Source organism: Taudactylus pleione, unplaced genomic scaffold, assembly GCF_031769625.1.
Source record: "Taudactylus pleione unplaced genomic scaffold, aTauple2 ptg000007l, whole genome shotgun sequence".
Lineage (NCBI taxonomy): Eukaryota > Metazoa > Chordata > Amphibia > Anura > Myobatrachidae > Taudactylus > Taudactylus pleione.
Window position 1 is genome coordinate 9493261 of NW_028284410.1, and position 23206 is coordinate 9516466.

The window sequence follows — 23206 nt, forward strand, 5'->3', positions numbered from 1 at the left end:
TGCCATGGCTCCTGTTTGTCATCCGTCAAACCTCCCCAGTGAGCCATTCAGAGTTCAGTCATCTCTCCAGAAGTTCAGCTTCTAGCTTCATACCGGTCCTTCCGAGATGTGTTTAGTAAGAAAGCCGCTGAGATACCTCCTGCTCATAGAGACTGGGATTGCGCTATTGATCTATTACCTGGGAAAGAGCCACCTCGGGGAAGAAATTTTCCTCTTTCACTTCCCGAGTCCCAATCAGTGACTTAGTATATCCAGGAGAATCTGGAATGTGGGTTCATCAGGGAGTCCAAATGACCCATGGGTTCCAGTTTATTTTTTGTCAAAAAGAAGTACAGAGGCCTGAGACCATGCTTGATTACCAGGGCCTGAATGCTATTACCATCAAAGACTGATTTCCATTACCTTTGATATCCGAACTTTTCAATCGAATTAAAGGAGCCAAGATTTTTACCAAGCTAGATCTTCGTGGGGCCTATAATTTGATAAGGATTGGGGGTGGAGATGAGTGGAAGACAGCCTTCATTACTTGTGATGGTCACTTTGAGTATTTAGTCATGCCTTTTGGGTTAAGCAATGCTCCAACTGTCTTCCAAAAATATATGCATCACATCTTCAGGGATTTGATCTATAAATAAGTTGTGGTGTATCTAGATGACATCCTAATATTCTCAGACGATGTGACAAGTCATCGCCTGCATGTATGTAAAGTGCTGACATGACTTTGGGCCAACCTGCTGTTTTGCAAACTTGAAAGATGTTCCTTTGAGCAAAAGGAGCTAATGTTTCTGGGATACATTATTTCTGGTTCCTGCCTTCAGGTGGATCCTGCAAAGCTAACTGCCATTACTAACTGGACTTGCAGTGTTGGTATGAAAGCAATACAACGCTTCCTAGAATTCTGCAATTTCTATCACCAGTTCGTCAAGAATTACTCAATTATAGCAGCTCCATTTACTGCACTTAGCAAAAAAGGACAATATACTTAGAGATGGTATCCAGCAGCTGAAGAGGCCTTTGTTCTTTTAAAACAGTGTTTTGTGTCAGCTCCTATTCTAAGACAACCTGACTGCGATCTGCCTTTCTTCTTGGAGGTGGATGCCTCCACAGTGGGAGTTTGGGCAGTATTGTCACAAAAGGATGAGTTGGGCAAGTGGTACTTCTTTGGGTTCTTTTCATGTAAGTTTTCCAGAGAAAAATTATGCAGTTGGGGATAAGGAATTACTAGCTAGTAAGCTGGCGTTGCAAGAGTGGAGATATTTGCTGGAGGGGGCAACATTTCTGGTGACAGTCTACATAGATGACAAGAACCTCACTTATCTCAAAACTGTGCATTGCCTGAATTATCGCCAGTCCAGGTGGTCCCTGTTTTTTGACCGTTTTAACCTGGTTATTACCTATAGTCCAGGTTGCAAGAATGTAAAAGCTGATGCCCTTTCTCGAGCATTCCATTTGGCCCAGGAGGATGAAGTAAAGGAAGACAAACCAATTTTATATCCTGGGTGCTTTGTTGCAGCTACTAAGGTCAAGATCCTGCCAGGGAAAACATTTGTAGCACCCGAACTCCAGGCTAAGTTACTCCAGTGGGCCCATTCTCCATGAGGAGAACTTTGGAACTGTTCCTTAGGAGTTTTTGGTGGCCGACTGTACATCGTGATGTCAAGGACTTTGTGGCAGCCTGTACTATCTGTGCTCAGCATAAGGTGCCTCCTCAACTTCCTTTGGGGTCTTTATGTTCACTTCCAATACCTGATTGTCCTTGGTCCCATATATACATGGACTTTATAATAGACCTGCCCTCCTGCCAGGGGTTCAATACAATCTGGGTAGTGGTGGACAGACTCTCCAAGGTCGCTCACTTTGTCCCATTAAAAGGGTTACCATCGGCTCCAAAGTTGGCTGAGGCATTTATAATGGAAATCTTCAAGCTACATGGGTTCCCCAAATACATTGTTTCAGATCGTGGGGTACAATTTACCTCCAGGTTCTGGAGGGTGTTATGTAAATGCTTTAATATCATCTTGAGTTTTTCATCTGCCTACCATCCTCAGAGCAATTGTCAAACAGAGCATGTAAATCAGGATTTGGAGAAATTCATTCGGATATATGTGTCAGCTAATCAAGACGATTGGGTTACCGTATTGCCATGGGCTGAATTCACTCACAATAATTTGTACCATGAGTCATCAGGGTACTCTCCATTCTTCATTCATTATGGGCTATATCCCGTGATACCAGAAGTACCTACTGTTCAGTCAGTGTCTATTCCGGCTGTTGGTGGCACAGCGAGTCGGTTCTTCAGTATTTGGAGGGAGGTGAAAAAAAATTGTGTAAAGCTTCTTCCAGGTATAAGCAGGTGGCAGATAAGATAAGGAAAAGGAGTCATGTACTGAATCCTGGCAATAGTCTGGATATCCATTAAGCACTTACGATTAAAGGTTCCCACCATGAAGTTTGCTCCTAGATTCATTGGTCCCTTCCAGATTCTGCAGGTCATCAATCCGGTGGCTGTCCATTTAAAATTTCCTGGTACTCTTAGGGTTCCCAACGTGTTCCATACCTCTCTCCTGAAACCATTGGGGCTTAATCGATATTCGAAACAGTGCATCCCTCCTACTGCAATTCCTGTGGATCACCAAGAGGAGTATGAAGTCAAACAGATTCTAGATTCCAGAATGTCCTGAGGTGCAGTTCAATTCCTGGTGGATTGGAATGGATATGGTCCTGAAGAGCGTTGTTGGGTTAGGGCATCAGATATTCATGCACCTCAACTCCTTCAGAAGTTTCATCAAAAGTTCCCTGGCAAGCCATTTGTGGGGTGTTTGGTGCCCACCCCTAGAAGGGGGGTAATGTCATGGTGCCGCCAAATCAAGGTCTCTCTTACCTGGTCTGGTGGCACTGGAGTTCTGGCTGGCGTGGGACAGCGTGCAAGAGATCCCTGGCACCAGCTGTCAGCTGTTCCTCTCCTTCCCCGGCAGCTGTGTGCAGGTGGCCGCGGCTTCCTTAGGAGCGGGCGCGCTGCTCTGCTAAAGATTTAAAGTGACAGGCACTCAAAATAGGAAGCGCTGATTGGGGCTAGTTTTGAACTCTGAACTATAAAAGGAAGTTCGTTGGAGCACTCCAGTGCCAGAGTATAGGCTCCATTCCCATACTCCAGTGTTCCTGTGCATATCCTGATAATTGGTCCTGACCCTGGTGTGTTCGTGAATCTGCTTCTGCCTGACCCCTGGTTCTACATATGGTATCTGGTTCTGACCTCAGCTATTCCCTGTGATCCATTTATGTCTGCTCCCTGGTACCATCTCATCTGTTTGGTTCTGACTCGGATAGTCGACTACACTCAAGTCTCCTGCATTCTGACCAAGTTTGCCAGCACCTGTACAGAGAAACTTAACCTGAGGGCTGTGACCTGTGTGTTGGACGCAGCCAAGTCCATATCTTCTTGCAAGGGTCCCTGGTGAAAACCTCTTGCACATTAGACCCCACGCCTCAGAAATAGGTCTAGCCATTTCCCTGAATACGGGTAGCATCCACAATCCATCCGAGAGTTTGTGACAATCGCATGCAGTAAGTACACAAGCTGGGTATGCTGTTGCAGTGGCTAATTTATGCATGCCCAAGTAACGGCATTCAATGGACAGGCACGCCTACGTTTTTCTGACCACTCCCCCATCACAACCCCCAAACGCTGACATCTCTTGCCTTGATCTGCGATGACTTTGGGCCTGATTCAGAGCCAGACGCTCTGACCAGAGCGCTCGCACTGAATCAGGGCCCTCTTCCATTAAAATGGAGCATCCTCCTGGACGCTCATATAGCTGTGGGTGTCCATCCGCAGCATATACGAGCGTCCAAAAAGATGGACGCGATGGTCTTGACCATCTTGACCATTGGACTTGCGACGGAAACCCTGCGGTAGGGTTTCCCATCCACAAGTCCTGGAGTGATTTTGGCTCTATCAGAGCCAAAATCACTCCCACTGACATCTCTAGTGATGTCAGTGGGGCCGGCTTCAGACGGTAGGCTTTCCCATGGGAACGCCTCCATCTGGCAGGCATGCCCCCGGCACGCCCACCAAAGGTGGCGTGCTGTCACTCACCATCGACAGCACGCCCCCTTTGGTGCGAGACCCGGAGCGACAGCTTGGCTGTCGCAGTCCGGGTCTCGCTCATGCGCACGACGGAGCTCCCTCCGTCGTGCGCATGCGCAGTGGGGAACATCGACCCACTTGCGAGCATACTGCCGCTTGCGAGTGGGTCAGAATGACCCCCTTTGTATCTGAGTATGTGATTGCAGTGCAATCACAATGCCAACTCACACACATGCACTGCAGTACATACACATGTGCAGTACGCACCATCAGCCGAACTGCGTATACAGTTTCAGTTGCGATCCATGATGAATCAGGCCTAAAGACCATTATAAACTTGCCCATACTAGAGAAAATCATATGTGTAGCAAAATTGCGTATTTTGCATCTACATGGGCATAGCTGCGTAGGATACGTAGTTGGTATGGAGATGTAAGTTGTCCTTTTGTTGACTTGGTTGTAATGTTACTCATGGGGGAAGGGTGGTAAGTCTTTGAACTTAGAGTGAAGAGAGGTTGGGATGTCCTGCATTCCTGCTTCAGTAATAATTGTGTCAACATGTATATCTCACATAAGATAGCTGACGCTGGAAAGTACCAGCCATTTGACCAGGCTGTGCCAGAAGAAGTCATTAAGAGCTTTCTGCATTGTTCCTGAACAGAGATCAATCCAAGGATTGCTTATACCAGAGACAGAGAGTCTGCTAAGGGTGTTTATTTCTTCACCTAAATCCAGGTGTATGTTTATTGACAAAAGCCTTGTAGCTAAACTTCAGAAGGGGCTGAAAGGTAATTAAAATAACCCCTGCTCAAGTGACCAAGGAACCTTGTGTTTGAGTCACCTAAGCAATGGACGGGTTAAACTACCCCAAGGGTGGGGAGTGACTTAGAGCTGCCTACAGAAACAGGCATAAAACTGTAATTGACTTCTGGGTTAGTATTAATTTCTGAGGGGCTATCGTGTGGTACAGATTGAATTGGAGTGCGTCACTAGGGGCTGCCCTGTCCCCCAAATCACATACGACAACGGTGGTTTCTTTCATCCCTTTTTTTATTTCTGAAATTGTAAGTAACTTGTGTGCAACCTTTTATTTAATATTATTATAATCTTGTAACTTTTGTAACTGAGCTTTGAAGGTATTCTTGAATTAAAACATTAATTCTAGTTCAGGAACTGTGTTTTTATGACCCAAGGCCTCATCCGGCCCACGTTACATATTTTTATGAATGTTGAAAAGTGTGTATGCAGGTGAGAGCAAAAGCTCACCTTATGAGGAGCATTAAAGTTATATTTTGCTGGTGGCATCTTTCAGGTATTTAACCACGTGTGCTGAGTTAACTGGTATAAGTCTCGGGCGTCGATTCTCAGATTGGCATATCTGGAGAGATCGGCCGGAGGTCCGTGACAATATGCAATATATTGATGTAGTCACAGTGCCTCATAATATGCCCATGTATAAAGTTTAAACTTCTCATGTATAAGATGCAATTTGCTGTTAAAATGGTTTTTTTTTGTTTGTCAAATATTGAGTGCTGCTGCCCACATGTTGAAGTCAGTAGCAGTGATAATCAACAAAGTCAGTGTGTATACTAAAGTCCAGGATATAGTATAGCCTTTTAGGATCAATCTATTGCAGGCTTTTTCACTGGATTGATCCTCTGTGGATGATGTCTGATCACTGTTGAAATCCGTCTACTTCAGAAGGTGGTTATAACCATATCTTATGATCCAACATCAATGGGCTCAGAAGGAGGCATACAGATGTGTCCTCATACACCTACCATCAATATGCCATAGGGTGCGAGTCCCCTAACGTGACTAAGATGCTCTGAGATGTGTAGTATACCATATTTTTATTTACATGTTTAATCATATTGCAGATGTTGCAAAACACAACTCAAACTGAGGAATTCAATTCAATGTGTTGTGAAATATCCCTGGGAGGGAGCTCCTGAAGCTATTCAATTTAACACGATGTTTGGTTGGGCTGGTGATGCGAGGAGAAATCTGACAAAAGTGCTGGCTGCACTGCTGTTTTCTGGCTTAATGCGGGGACGGCAGCACTTTATTTGGAGAATGATGATTCTCACAACTAAACACCCAGGTTAAGCTTCGAGAGCTGGCATTCTCCGATGTAAGAGCACGCTGAATTGAATAGCTCCAGGAGCTCCCTCCCGGGACTATTCAGGAGTGCATTGAATTGAAACGTGGCCCAAGTGTACTAGAGAGACCTGGCTATAACCTTAACTACACAGGAATTGTGTTTTAATTATTAAGGTGACAACACTAAAGGGCTGATTCTGTTTAGGATGCAGTCCCTGCTGTCCTTGTGTCCTTTGCTGAAGTTCAGTCTATGACCTTATGCTACAGGTTCTCAAACTCTGTCGTCATGACCTCACACAGTGCATGTTTTCCAGGTCTCCTCACAGAATCACAAGTGAAATAATTAGCTCCACCTGTGAATCTTTTAAAATGAGTCAGCCAGTAAAGAATACACCTGTGCACCTGCTGGGTGACCTGGAAAATGTGACCTGTGTTGGGTCCGGAGGACTGAGTTTGAGAGCCACTGCTATATGATAATGACACTAAAAAGCCCTTTACTGGTGTACATCTGTGCGTCTGAATGTGCAAGCACTGAGACGTCCACTGTCATCATCCACAGATGATGAAATACTGCTTTGTGTATCTTTACTTGCACAATCCGTCACACTATTGAAACTTGTACCAACCCTATGGCTGGTGGTGCTTCTCCATATGAGTATGGGCTCCTACATGAGCAGATGAGTATATCTAACAACTTTCAGCAACATGCCTGCAACAATCCCATAAGAAGCAACATCTCCATGCATCTTTTCAGCCACCCACCTGTTACCTCCCAGTCACCATCCAGAAATGCCCCTTATATTTCTGCTACCATGTGTCCAAATCTGTACTGCATCTCTGTACACAAACTATCGGGATGCATGCGCAGTGTGACTCAGACACAAGCACATATGAAAATCATTGCTTCACTTCACTGCTGCATCCGACTCAGAACCAGGCCCTAGATTGGTACCTTATAAAAATAAGTAAGATTTGCAAATCTTTAGTATTTTTCCTAGCTTTTTAAATGGGCAGGGCTTAAGAGAGCCTGGCTGGGAGCATAACATTATGTATGGAGATGTGGCTATCCCTCCTTGCGAAAATAATAAATAAAGAAAGAAAGAATAAAAAAACAGTATCTGCAGTGTTGTGTAGTGACACCATGAGCTCCACAGGGGGTTGCCATTGTGCCCCTCTTCCAGGGGCAGATTATGGGGGGGTGCATGTTCAGTGCAATCTCTCCCCTCCTCTTATCAAGTGCAGTCAGAGAAGACTGATGCTATGCTCAGCCGTAGCAGCTTCCTTCTACTGTATTCACTGCAGCCCAGTACACAGGAGTATGTGCTGGGCGCTGCTGCTGATGATAGGATGGAGAGAGGGGAGGGGGAAGGACAGAATGGTGGACCTGGACATCTACTGGGATTATCCAGTAAGACCAGGTCTGGGTAATCAGTACCCCCACATCTAGGCACCCCATAAAAGATAAAATGTCATCCCCTGAAAACATTTGTTTTCTCACATAAAACACTTAATACTTTGTAAACTAGCTTATGCTTTTAAAAAATCCTGAAAAATTATCTCTAAATGCAAAACTTGAATGTTGAAAAAAAAACCTGCAACAAGCTTATACAACCTTTGTGGTGTTGATTCTGTAGTAATTTTCCAATGTTCAACTCAATAATACTTATACTGTTGATTTTAAGTTGTCTCCTCAAAGTCTTTCCATGATAGAAAACAATATATTATTAGACAATGTTATCTAAGAATGGAAATATGTCATCATAATATAATGAAGCCCAAACCTCCTTAGGGTCCCTGGTGGAAACCATTGGTGAGTTAGACTCTGTCCCTCTGTCTATGGCTGCGTAATTACTAGCTGTTAGATCTAGAATCCTTAATCGTCTGCAGTTTTGTGATACTGTTCATCAGAAATATCTGCAGAGTTTTTAGAATATTCTCATTTTGCAGAGAAAAGTACAGTATATGAAGGGTTAATATAGCAACAGTTTTCATCTCTACAATAAAGTAAGTATAATGATACCTTTTCACAAAGTCACTGATATCAATGTACTTTGGAAGAAGCATTTGAAACATTATTTGGTGTCACAGTAACATTGAAGTATTAAAGTTGTTACATTTATGGCAGATCTGTTACAAATCCTTGAAACTAAATAAAGAACAAGTTTAATATATTTTTCAAAATGCTCTCTGCTAACATTTCTTTAAAAAGACAATGCAAGGTTACCATTAATTTGTTTTGTATCAGTTCTAGATAATAGTTTGAAAAATGCTCTGTTTTGTGCACTTATGCAAATTATGGTAAATTATATATAATTAAAGAAAACTCACCATAAACTATGGGTTAATTAGATATGTGGCAATAGATTCTTTATTTGTGCAGATTAGTTGGATTTGTGGTGAGTCAGAGACTACAATTGAATACATTAATTCCAGAATTATTAGGGCAAAGCTTGTCTTAAAAGACGAAAAACGACATGGTTACTATTCACACTAAATTCCTTCTTCACTCAGCATAATTTATTAATGTTGAAATGACAATTTAATTACAGCTTCTTCATTCTTCAAAATATAGTGAAGTATTATGAGGTACAGACTAGGAGAAAAGGATCTAACTAATTTTGACTGTTACTGTTAAATAGAGTAAATAAAAGATAAGTTTCTGGTGGTACTGAAGATCATGTACATGAAACCTACTCTAATTCAATTGCTATTGTGTTATAACCATCATCATCAATTATAAATAGTTTTTAGTTTCACTCCCCTATGCCTTATAATTACTATGTGTTCTGCAGAATTACATATGCCTAACCATAACCTCCCTCCAGTGGTGCCAGACCCTAAACTTTCCCGGGGGAGGTGCCTGTCAATAAATCCCCCTGAGTGTCCCTAAACTTAACTCCCCCATCCCCAGGCTAAGTGTTATACTTACTTGGCAAACAACGACTGGGATGGCGGGGGTCAGTCTTCTGGCATTACGATTAAGATAGGCATCTATATTTTGACGCCTATCTTAAGTCCCATGTCGGGTAGGTAGTTTTGGGATTCAGACCAGTGGCATTGCGTCCGTCGGTCTATTAACTACATCCATAAATATATATATATATATGTATACATATATATATATATATATATATATATATATATATATATTAGGGATGTGCAGGCTCGGATAGGTTCGAGTTTGCACGTGGAGTTCGGATTTTTCCCTCCAAAAAAACGGAACTCAGAAAGAGGCAAAACGTCATCTTACATGGACGAACATCATCATTCCAGGACTTTTGTCCAGGAATGATGATGTTCAATTAAGCAGGTAAAAGGTCTGGAGTTGACTCTAGGTGTGACATTTGCTTTTGGAATCAGTTGCTGTCGACTCTCAATATGAGATCCAAAGAGCTGTCAAAATCAGTGAAGCAAGCCATCATTAGGCGGAAAAATCAAAACAAACCCATCAGGGATATAGCAAAAACATTAGGTGTGGCCAATTCAACTGTTTGGAACATTCTTAAAAAGAAAGAATGCAGCGGAGAGCTCAGCAACACCAAAAGTCCCGGAAGACCACGGAAAACAACTGTGGTGGATGACAGAAGAATTATTTCCCTGGTGAAGAAAAACCCCTTCACAACAGTTGGCCAAATCAAGAACACTCTTCAGGAGGTAGGTGTATATGTGTCAAAGTCAACAATCAAGAGAAGACTTCACAAGAGTGAATATAGAGGGTTCACCACAAGATGTAAACCATTGGTGTGCCACAAAAAACAGGAAGACCAGATTAGAGTTTGCCAAACAACATCTAAAAAAGCCATTACAGTTCTGGAACAACTTCCTATGGACAGATGAGACAAAGATCAACTTGTACCAGAGTGATGGGAAGAGAAGAGTATGGAGAAGGAAAGGAACTGCTCATGATCCAAAACATACCACCTCATCAGTGAAGCATGGTGGTGGTAGTGTTATGGCGTGGGCATGTATGGCTGCCAATGGAACTGGTTCCCTTGTATTTATTGATGATGTGACTGCTGACAAAAGCAGCACAATGAATTCTGAAGTGTTTCGGGCAATATTATATGCTCATATTCAGTCAAATGCTTCAGATCTCATTGGACGGCACTTCACAGTGCAGATGGACAATGACCCGAAGCATACTGCAAAAGCAACCAAAGAGTTTTTTAAGGCTAAAAAGTTGAATGTTATGCAATGGCCAAGTCAGTCCCCTGACCTGAATCCAATTGAGCATGCATTTCACTTAATGAAGACAAAACTGAAGGGAAAATACTCCAAGAACAAGCAGGAACTGAAGACATTTGCAGTAGAGGCCTGGCAGAGCATCACCAGGGATGAAACCCAGCGTCTGGTGATGTCTATGCATTCCAGACTTCAGGCTGTAATTGCCTGCAAAGGATTTGCAACAATGTAGTAAAAAGTGAAAGTTAGATTTAGGATTGTTTAGTTTGTCCCATTACTTTTGGCCCCTTAAAAAGTGGGAGGCACATATAGAAACCGTTGTAATTCCTACTACGTTCACCTGATTTGGATGTAATTACCCTCAAAATAAATCTGAAAGTCTGCAGTTAAAGCACATCTTGTTTGTATCATTTCAAAGCCACTGTGGTGGTGAATAGAGGCCAAAATATGAACATTCTGTCAATGTCCCAATATTTATGCACCTGACTGTATATATATTATATATTTAGTAATGTTTTGTCCCTTAGGAACTTTATCAAGACAGCATATTCTGTTAAGACATCCAGAGCCACTGTGGTTTCCTAATACTCCAGGGGTTATGTCAAAGGGAAGAATCTATTTAATTCATTAAAAGTCACAAATGATTACTACTAGTCAACTACGGACACAACACAATAGATGCCAATAAGATTAACATGATATACTCTGCAACACATTGCATCCAAGGAAATCAATGGACTGATGATTTGACCAATCAGAGTAAACACTCATGGAACAATCAGAGAAGGGGTGGGAACATAATGATGTTTTATACCCTTCTATACCATGACCAGCACTTACAGTTCTCCCAGAGGAAGATCCAAACTGTGTTGAAACACATTGGAGCACTAGTTACACAGACTACCATCCTGTCATTTAAATCAATACCTTTTGAGCGCACCAAGCTCCGGTCCAGTCATGTATCCAGGAAGAAGCAGGGGAATCCAGATGCTGGAGCTGCAGAGCTGTGCCTGCAAGCCGTCAGACATCCCTCTGAGGCAGAAGGAGGAAGATCCAAGCCAAGCTATTTGGCAAGAGACAGGTGAGTCTCTACTAGTGTAGAGGATACCTGTTGGAGATTGCTCATGATCAAAACTGGTGACTTCCCCTCCCTAGGCAGAGGATTACACCACTGATAATCTCGGGGCATAGGGCAACATCTGCAACAAGACGAGGCACTTGCCTAGGTGTAAGCTGTTGTCTATCTTATCCTTAGTCCCTGCTTCTAACCCAGTTGCCCCCCTCCTATCTGCGCTAAATACACCCCAGGCAATTTTATCTCCATCTATGGACCTCAACACAGAGACATCACATTGGAGTTTAGAATGAGATGCTGTATTAGACTCAGCCCTTGCGTTACTTACCATTAAGACACTCTCAAGCAAAAGAGTATGCTGCAGTATCTGCACTGCAGGTGGACTTCTAATACTTTGATTAATCAGCATTACCAACATCCAGAGGATGTTTATTTATATTCAATTGTACATTAACCTATGCGTGCCATCATGTGATTATATATATGCTGAACCTACATTATTCGATTATCTATAATTTTATATGGGAATTTACTATTTGTTGTGATACCACTTAGTAAACCTATTTAATTATTTCACATTTACTGGTTGCCTTCTTATCTGATCCCTAGTATGACACCAACACCAGGGGCTAACACCCATAACCTGTATAATCACATAGGGGTTTGAGCGCAGGATCCAGCATTACATTCTGAAATCCATGAAGGGCTGAAAATGGTCATCAAGCAACGTAGCAGTTACTGGTCAATATTGTGTTCAGGTGCAACAGTGGACCAGAGAACACACCCCCACTATTATGGAATTACCACAAGCCTGCGCAGTGGCTTGTTGATAATTTGGGTCCACGGCCTTTTGGGATCTGTGCCACACCTGAACATCAGCCCAGAACAACTGGCCATGACTCATCAGACCATACCACATGTTGTTAGTAGTTCAGGATCCAATTAGTGTCGTCATAAGCCCAGGTAAGGCACTGTGTCCAGGATCTTAGGACCTCATTCAGAGCTGGTCGCACAGAGCGTGCGGTTGGGCTGAATGAGGGGAGGACGTCTTGAATTTTCAAAACATCCTCCTTTGCGGTGGTAAGGCTGTGGGTTAACACCCACAGCCTTTCGACCGCCTAAGGTGATGGTCGCGATGGTCAAGACCATCGCGACCATCGGGGCATACGACGAGACCCTAGGGTAGGGTCTCCCTTGTCGTAAGCCCCGGAGAGCTTTCGGCTCTGTCTGAGCCTGAAGCTCTCCACTGACATCACTTGTGATGTCAGTGGGGCCGCCCCCAAATGGTAGGTGTTCCCATGGGAACATCCCAATTTGGGCTGCCACCCCCCCAGCCCGCCTTCCAAATGGGGCGCCCCCTTTGGATCGAGACCTGCTACGACCGGCGCTGTCGGTCGTAGCGGGTCTCACACATGCGCACGACGGCGCCGGCATGTGCATGCTCTGTGAGGGGCTATAGACCCGATCGGAGCGCATCGGCACTAACGACCGGGTCTGAATGACCCACTTAGTTTTAACAGTAAGGTTTTTGAGATATTTTGAAAAGTTGAAATTAAAAAATTAAACTATTTAATCACAGTAACTGCTAAGTAAGACTCCCTTCTGAGTGCGCTATGGGATACGCATCCTGCCCAGACTCCTCATCTACTATGTCCTCAGAATCCCCATCATCGTCTTCCTCATTCTCCTGGTCCTGGGGCAGAACCCTCTTCTTAGGATCTGCTGGATGCAATGTTGCTTGCTGGCTCTTGTCCCAGCTCCAAGCTGGCAATGCAGAGGAGGAAGTAAACAAAGCTCCCTGGGCTGTACCATGACATCAGTAACCAGGGGGTGTTCTCGCATTGGGCTGTTTCATGATGGAGCCTCCATATCCCAGCACTCTGGCTGATGGCTGATCACCTTAAGGAGATATGTGTTCTGAAAATACTGGCAAAGACCAGTACAATTGTTGATTTTACCTTTGTTTTAATTTCTCCATTTTAAATCAGTGCCCAGTCAGGAAATACAGTGCAGTATTGGTTTATTGCTGCTTCTGAGTAAGATGTTGCATGATGCACAGGTACCTACAGTAGATGGAGGTGCAGTAGGCTAAGGTTGGAGAACAACATCAAAAAATGTTGATTCCTAAAGGACCTACAGTAATTAAGGTTTTAAATAAATAGCTTTGTTTGAAAGCAATTTATGTTAGATGTAAGCTGATTTCAGCAAAAGGTCTAAAGTAGATGTACTCAATGTTTTAACACTATACCACACCTGTTCCTTGTAAATTAATTTGATAAGAATTTTTAATGTTTGTAAAATGTATTTAAATGGATCTAACACTCATACCATAACGTTTTGCATTGTGTCTGTTATTTAGCTGTAGCACATTTCAATCATCTACTTGTTACAATTCCATGCTTATTTTACATAGGAAAACATTAAAATATAATGAAAACACATAGCAAATAATAATAAAAAACTTTGGGTCTATTATGTATTCTTTCTAGCAAAGCTGTAACTTCTGGTTGGCACTCACAGAAGGCTGTGGTTCAAGGGGCTGGTGCTGCCCAGCTCAACATCCCAAAATCTTAACAACTAAGGGTATTTGGTTGCCTGCCACTAGGGAAGGCAACCAAATTTGGTCCAAGTACCTGGCTCTGGGCTCAAGTAGGCTCTATGATGTTGTGACCATTGAATAAAATATACACAATGTCATGATGTCATTATGCAGCTGAACCTAGACAAGTAGATATGTTTCTGCTTTCTAACATATTTTCAGAGGTTAAAAAAACTTCTATAATTGTTTAGGGTAATAGACTGTACACGCAGGGCCTGATTCTTATCTGGATGCAAATGTCATCACAGCTGCTATCTCTCACAGATTGCAAGTGTGAAAATAGCTAATGACTCAACCACCATCCAGTACATAGAGATGCTCACTGACAGCATCTCACATCTGCTGCTGATGCACAAAACCAGATACATTGAACACAGATCAGACAGCCATCTGCCTTCTGAGCTAGTCGAAGCTGTTGTAGCTGTTTTCTTATCTCATAGCGGGTCTTCAAGCATGCAGTGGACGTGACAGCTGTGAGCAAGAATGGACACCACAAAAACAGTGTTTAAATGGTCCCAACACAACTGCGTTGCTCTAGCCACCCCCATTACCCCCCACAAATGCTGACTACCTGTCACTCACTTTGCAAGAGAATTCTCCGTGTGAGCGTAATTGCAATCCAAAGTGTGCACAGAGTGACTTACGCACATGCACAATGGCTAACAATTGCTCAACCTGCAAAAATATCTGCATTTGTGTCCAAGTCAGAATCAGACCTTTCGTTTGTAATCCAAAATAAAAAAGGTCTATAAATTTGTATCACAAATGTTGCCATATCTTTAAAATTATAAAGGTCAGAAACTAGACCTTTTTATCAATTTGTGTTTTTTATTTTGTGGAGTGGTGTCCGGTTGAGTTTATTATTTTTATTTAGTTAATTGTTTTACTGCTGTCACAAGAACTAGTGACTTCTGTGACACTGCTGTTTCTGGTTTCAATCAGTGCCTGCTAACATGTGACCACTTCTGTATAATAAGGCAGATCACAAAGAATTACAAAGCTGTATGCTCTGTTTGCATGCAGGTCAGGTATATATGGAATGGAAGTAGACTCTGATGTAGTTACCTGGATCAGAGAGCAAAATGTAATTCATTTGCAAATTGTGTCTGATACAATCAGAATGTAGCAATTTATTTCTGATGCCTGTTCACATGTTCTTGATTTTACTCTATGTAAAAATAATATTCTTATTTTCTGAGGAAGTTATTTCTACCAATGTTAGTTTGCTTTTAAAAGTAATATTTGCAAATTTAAATTAGGACGGAATCTACTAGCTGCAACAAGTTGCCTGGCTCTGGAGGTGTCTTGTAGTGCACAAGAAACCCACCCTCTACCCAACGGCTTGTGTTTATGGTTTATTGTATGACCTCATGGGAAGGGAGAGGGGAAGGAAGGGGCAGTGTGGGTGGAAGGGGCGGTGGGGGAGGGCAGCAGTGGCAGTGTAGCACAGGGCAAAAGTGAACCTAGGGCGGCCCTGATTAGATGGGAAGTGTTAAGGCAGTAAATGGCAGCAGCTGTTTTTTCTCAGTGCCCCAATAATCCATGGGATCAGTGCACCAATAATCCATGTGTTTGCAACATGCTTGTAGAGCATGTATACAATATACTGTCTATGGCATTCTATAAAAATAACATTACTGTTAGGTTCTGTGCTTTCTGTTAATATGCTTTGCAGAGTAAAGAAAAAGAAAGAGACAAATTAGCTAATGCAGAGTAAGTAGCAATTTGGGGTAAATTGCTAAAAGCGTAGTAAAGACTGTATTTCCACATATACTGTACAGTAAGCAGAGCTGTATAAATATTTAGATACATACACCTCTGCATTGTCTACTGTTGGGAACACTCTTAGCAGAAGTGCCTGGACACAGCAAGTTGTTTCTCATATATTTGCAAATATGTGTACACTGGACCTGATTCAGTATGGTTTGTAATTGTGATAGCGTACACAGATGGATGATTGTTGCATACTGTGCATGCATATGCATCCATGTGCACGTGTGCAGCCCCAGAACTTCAATCACACTGCGATCACACAGCTCACATACAGCCATCGCAGAATAAGTGACGGGAGGTCAGCAATCGGGGATGGTGATGGGAGTGTGGTCGGAGAAATGCAGGCGTACCTGTCCATTTGAACATAAATTAGCCACTGCGATGGCATACACAGATTGTCAGCAGGTCAGACCTGCTGTAATTGTACACAAGGTACCGATATTAATTGATATTCCCAATGTATACGCAGGACTGCAAGGTAATACAGATGTGAGACAGGGGAAGTGGGCTTCTCTATGCTGGCTGTGCGACAGCTTTATGATTGCAAATATTAGCATATTTTTTGCAGCAGATCTGCATGCATAATCACAGCCGTGACCACAATATTGATCCAAAGTGAATCAGGCCCATTGAGTCTTCTGCAATTTATTACATATAGAATGCTGGGTATTTTTTGTGTTTTTTTCTTATCTAGATAACCCCTTCCTTGCAAGCACCACATTTATCAAGCAGTTTGCATTTTATACAAACTGTATGTCAATGTTTTGACAGGTAAATTTGGGATCAGTAGCTGACAGAGAGTCCTGGTCTTTGTGGTGACATATTGGATACCTCCAAGCAAGTTAGCTCTAACTTTGAAAACTCATGAATGTATGACCCAAAAGAGGGGCTCTCATTGTCTAGAGTTTGTCCACGCTTAGCAGAAGTGTCTTGCCATGGTGATTGGCTTATTATACTGTATATTTGCAAATGTGTGTAAATTAAGTCTTATGCATCTATTTACACATATAATGCTATTTTCTTTTGCTGGTTTATTGCAGTGAACTGGCAGAAATTGTATTTGTATTTTTTTTCTATGCCTCAGCACTTTGTTACATGTTATCATCATTAGTATGCATTTATCCTGTAGCAGCCACAAAAGCTATGCCTCCTAACATGCATACAGTATGTGTGCATAATTGCTGTTCTGCATGAGCCACAATATCTTGAACATGCTTGACCTTTGCCTAATGTATGTGGGAATGACCCTTCAGTGCACTTTTCAAAAGGATTTACATTCAAAATGCAAGCTGGTCTGCATAACTGCATATGTGTGCATTTACTTAGTAAGCATGTGCAGAGCAATAGCAAGCAGGATATCCTGAACTGGAATAGTAGTCACTATGCATTAGCCATTCTATCTCAGCCTTTCTGTATACCTATTCTGTCTGGCTACCAGCGACTGGGATGTACTCTTTACTGAAAAATAAAATGTATTTTTATCCCAGTATTTGTAGCCAGTGACACTTGATTTGGGAGAGTAACTTTTTCAGTGTTAGCTTGAACAAAGTCTTAAAAAACCATCACCAGAAAATAAGCAAACCTTATAGGTGTTTTAGTCACCTATCTGTATATATATATATATATATATATATATATATATATATATATATGTTATAGGGTGTCTAAAATAACATTTGTTTTCTTTTAATAGTGGGAAAATCAAATGAACAGTCGTAAGGCATGTTCTGTCTACTGCAACTATCCAAAAGTAATCACAGTTCTACCAGTACTGGCATACTTCTGTCTGACTAAATGCATTCAGCTCTTTAGGTAGTCACATGCAAGAGATCAAGGGTAATAAATGTTATTTTACCTTTGGCTTATTATTTCACCAGAAAATGAGTTTCTCTTTTCTGCACAAGCATTTATTTAAAAAACTATGGCCCTCATTCAGAGCCACTCGCTAGCGGCAGTACGCTCGTTCCGAGCGATGTTCGCACATCCGCGCATGCGTACGGTTTTTAGTACGCATGCGCGAACCAGTCGGTGGGGCCGAAAATCGTTGGTACGCAATATAGCGAGGGCCTGCTATTTTGAGTGACAGAATGAGGCGTATGTGGGTGGTAACAGGGGAAGGTGCTTGAAAACGGGGAGTGGAGATCCGAACGCAGGCGTGCTTAAAGGTCAAAACGGGCGTTTTAAGGGAGTGCATAATAAACAAAGCAGCGTCATTGACCACGTCACTTGGTTTTTTTTAACTCAGAACTGCTCGCAAAATAGCGGTTGAAAACACCAACCACAAGAATAGCGAGCAGTTCATACGCTGTACGATGTACTCGATTAATCTAATAAATAGCGGACATGACGTATGGTGCGTGCGGCCAGGGGGCGTTTTTATCGAATAAACGAGCGTATGTTTTGCTCGCTCGTTCAGACTTAGAGGTGTGAACAGACTGCAATTTGCGAACGGATCATTTGAATAGCCACCCCTTCTTTTTGAACGAACGACCGCAAATAGCGAACGGCTCTGAATCAGGCCCTATATTGTTACAAAATCAGAGGAACAATAATGTTGAGGATTGAATTGTTATTCTATAGAAGAGTCAGAACAGTATTCTGAATATTATTGTTAGGATGAATCACAGCCTTAAACATAATCCTGGTACTTTTTATAGTATTACATTATCTTATGTATTGCTAATGACTTTTAGTCAACACTTATGGTAAATTGTTAAGTTTATTTTAGAGTTGTAAAGGCTTTCTATGTTTTTAAACATAAACAAACTTCTACCATTGCACAGACAACATTAGTACAGAGTTAGGTCCCAATTTTCTTGTATCAAAAGTAGGTAGGCTTAGTTTTTTGTGATGAAGGCTTTCTATTTAGAGGTGTGGTCTAGGTGTATTATTGTTTAAAATTTCCCAAATTGGGAATGTGTAAAGTTGACTTTTTTATTGTGACTGAAGTAGGCTTTACAGTATGTTATCTTTTAACTTCAGGTGCACGAAAACCCAGATATGTTCACTTAATATCGCAGATCTCTGTTCTAGGTTTGACAAAACAGAGGCTATAGGAACAGTAATCATTTTGCAAACTTTTAATATTGCAATAATTAATTTAATTTAATGAAATAAAGGAATGCCCAGTAAGGACAGCCAGTTTAGTAGTTGAAAAGCATCATTAAATAAGAATCGATATGAGCACTTAAATTACTGTGTGTGTTAATGTCTTCATATATTAATGGTTATTTCAACTAATTTATGTATTTAATAATTACATTAGTTTTAAAAATATCAAGACAATTTATTTCATATTAACACAATTATATAAATTAAACAATCAATTATAGCAATTAGTTGTTGATTTTAAGTATTTAAAATGAATTAAGAAATACTCTAATATATTACAATTATTTTACACATATACATTTAAATTAATTAGAAATAAGGAATTTACAATAAACTTATTTTATTTTATTTGTAGTTTAGGGAATGATATCAAATACATACAAATAATGCCTGTTTGTGCAAACATGCTATTGTAGACTTCAGTTTCCTCATTATTTATTTTGAGTTACATGAACCTTAAGATACATACAACCATATAGCATATAGATGATTTGGAAAGTTTTATACAGTACTGTACTTGTGTGACAACAGAATTTGTGCTTGGTTAGGAACATATTTCTGACAAATGTGCAATTAAAAAAAAAACACTTTAAAAATATGTGTTTAATTTGATGGTTACTGCTCTGCACTTGCATCATATTAGCCCTAATCTGCCTCTCCAAGTGAAGGAACTGCAAATATTAAATACAGTATATGCAATTGAAAGTCTGGTCCCAAGTTGTGCTCATGTTTAGTTCAACAAATTTTATGTGAAGTTCAAGACTACACCACACAAAAGAACCTGTATGCAACTCTAATCATCCACATGGAGCAAAGTTTATTAATGAAAGTCACACTGATGTAGATATTATTATTATTATCCTTTATTTATATGGCGCCACAAGGGTTCCGCAGCGCCTTACATAGTACATAAACATAGTGCACAAACATAGTACATAGACAGTTGAGCAGAACAAGAAAACAGTGTCATACAGTTTAAGACAATGCAATACAAGTACATGGTATATAAACACTGCTGCAACAGAAGCTGGATGGCAAAAGTCACGGGTTAGATGCTTTTGAGTATAGAGCAGATAATATAAGTAAAGAAAGGATAAGCACAAGAGGAAAGAGGGCCCTGCTTGTGAGAGCTTGCATTCTAGAGAGGATGGGCAAACAGACAGGGGTGACACGGATGGGGTAGAAAGTGAGCATGGGACAGAGGGTTAGGATGACAGATGGGTGGATTCCTATTTTACAGTATGTGTGGAAGTCATTTGAATTAAGATTTATGCCACTGACATTCTACTTTAAGAGGCAGTTTTTGTAGGTGTCTGTGGAAAGCCATGGCTGTTATATCAGTTTACGTGAAGTCTGACGGGTAGCTGAAGCCACTTCGTGAAGGGCTAATTAGAGAGTTTGGTTAACGTGTAAACCAGCAGTCTCAAGTAAATGTAGAAATTGGTAAAAGTAGTTATTGTAAAGAGATGTTCAGATGTAAAATAATAAAGTTGTGATCAAGTGTGAATTCTATAAGGCACATTTATTGATTTGGAGGGTGATGGGAGACATGTGAGGTTTGCAGGATATTTATTCCATAGTATATCCGCTGTCCGTGTGTGGGGCCTGGATTTGGTGATATGTCACCAGATAATAAAAGCAGAAGAATGGAGAAGTACATATAGTTGTAGGTGTGTAAAAATTTTTTATAGTGACACAATGAGGCTGTAATAGTCAATTTTTGATGAAAAGAAATCTCATTAGTTTTTAGAGGAGGTGAGTGACTCAATAGGGCGGCAGTGTGCCCAGAGAGGGGAGATGCAGGGAGAGTTAGGGATGTTATATCCTTAGAGAAAATACAAAGGAGGGAATTGAAAAAAAGAAATGTGTAGTACATGGTGAGTTTTAGGTTTGTTTTTTTTAGACAAATTTTAAGTAATGGCATCTTAATCTGAAATTACCTAAGATGTTGGTCAATGTTTGTTCAACTGTTTGATTAACTGTTATGTAATCACACTTTGTGCATTTAACACTTGGTGTTTTTAACCCTAGCTGCAAACAGCCCCAGCTGCCCCTAGACTGAATATAAGGAGTGGTAACCCTTGATTAAGACAGGCTACAACTGACTCAATTGGTTTGCTGATCAAAGGAGATAACTTGCTCTGAGTTGGAGCAAAAACCAGGCCAGATATATACCATACACTATGCTTCACTGGCCAATACAGTCTATACAGGAAGAGAAAAAAAAAAAAAAAAAACTATGCAAGAGATACAGTCACATACATTTGAATCCACACACGATTGCAAGCATGAGGTTCTATGCAGAATATCGGTGCAATAAGCAAGATGAGACCGTCACATACATTTGAATCCACACACGATTGCAAGCATGAGGTTCTATGCAGAATATCGGTGCAATAAGCAAGATGAGACAGTCACATACATTTGAATCCACACACGATTGCAAGCATGAGGTTCTATGCAGAATATCGGTGCCATAAGCAAGATGAGACAGTCACATACATTTGAATCCAAGATATATAATGTATCTTTGGTGCTATTTATTTGAATAGAGCTAATAAATGTCAATGAGCACACATATATTTGCTGTCACTATATTTTTGTAATCTGTTATTATTAGATTACTTGCTTGAATGCTAAACAAATAGATCACATACAGAGGGATCCACAAAGTTGAAGGAAAATGTAAAAGGGTTTTATGATCAGTTAGATCTGTGTGTGAAGGCAATCACTTCTCTCCTACAGCATCTTCCCATCAGGCACTAACCACAGTATTGTGTTTTGCATGGGTGGGATCATTAGTACAGTATGTTCTGGTTTTCCTGGGATGTGACATCTGGTCAAGTGCCACTCCAGTTGCCATCATGGTAAATAGCTGCTGGCTGCTGCCCTTTCAGATCAGCAGCTGGTTCCCAGTCTGTGTGTTAGAAAAATATAGGTTGTTTAAAATACAATATACTTTGACACCAAAATATTGTGCTTGTAATGTAGAATGAAGCTCCATTTGATTAAAATAGTCCACTTTTATATTTGTTTTACATTTTATTAAATAAGCAATATCTTAAATATAATGAGGTCATACAGTAGGTTTGTGTGTTCTGTAAAAAATTTAAGGAAGGACACATTTTGAAGGAATCTTTTGTAAAGTATTCATAACAGATTCCAGATTTGCAAAGTCCTGTGTATAGCTGGAGTTCTATAGTCAAAGAGGTAGTAGTTGAAACCTGAAGTAGAAAAGTAGTTATCTGAAAACAAGGATCTGAACAGCAATGGAAGCTCTAAAATCATCTTTTTGCTCTTTTGAAGCTAAAGTGGGTGAAATCAGGACCTGACAATGGTGAGTGAAGACCAGATCAAGTGAATGCCCACTCACATGGGAGGGTAAGGAGGTCCATTGGGAGAACCAAATGAAGAAGTGAGGGTAAGGAGTTTAGCAGCAGAGGATTCTGTGGGACATCAACATTAGAAGTACTAATATAATATCTTGGATCACATCTATAGAATTTCCCTTGGATAGACAAAAAATTGTTAATTAACAATTTTCTGTCACAAACTCACTTCAACAATGTGTAGGAATACCATATCCAACTACTGGCAAGAGGTTCTGCAATAGTACATGCAGTATACCTAACACTTAAACTGAAGGTATATTCACAAAATACATAATCACATCTTAAAATTCAAACCAAATTCCTCTGACAAGAGGTTTAGGAGCAAATTAGTATATGATAACATATTGCACACTCTATCAAAGCAATGAAAGTGAAAAAATATTCCAACATAAATCATAAAACAATTAAAATTCAATGGGTAGAGACAGGCATAGAAATCCATAAGCTTTACAGGGATCAAAGCACACAGAACAAAATTGTACTCAAAAATAGAATCCAACATATTAATATACTGAATTAAAAATAGGCACACAGCTAGTCACCATTGCAGAAAAAACTACCTCTGGCAAGGAAGCTAATGCATTTTTGCATGTTACAGGACCCAATAGGAAAATTCCTATACAGTAGTGTTTAGCCAATGTAATTGAAAAGGTGGTCATGTCACTACTACACTGTATAAAGCAGCATCCTGGTCACTAATGCAATAGGCAGCTGGGAGGCAGAAAATAATGCAGGAGCTTAGAGATAATGAGATGCCCTTTTATAACATTAGACATATGCAGTTACAATGTTGCTGTTAGACACCCTTCTCTGACATACATATGTTAAAAGCATTGCAGTTGAACTTTCAGACTCTTACCAACATTCTTCTCTGATATTGTTTC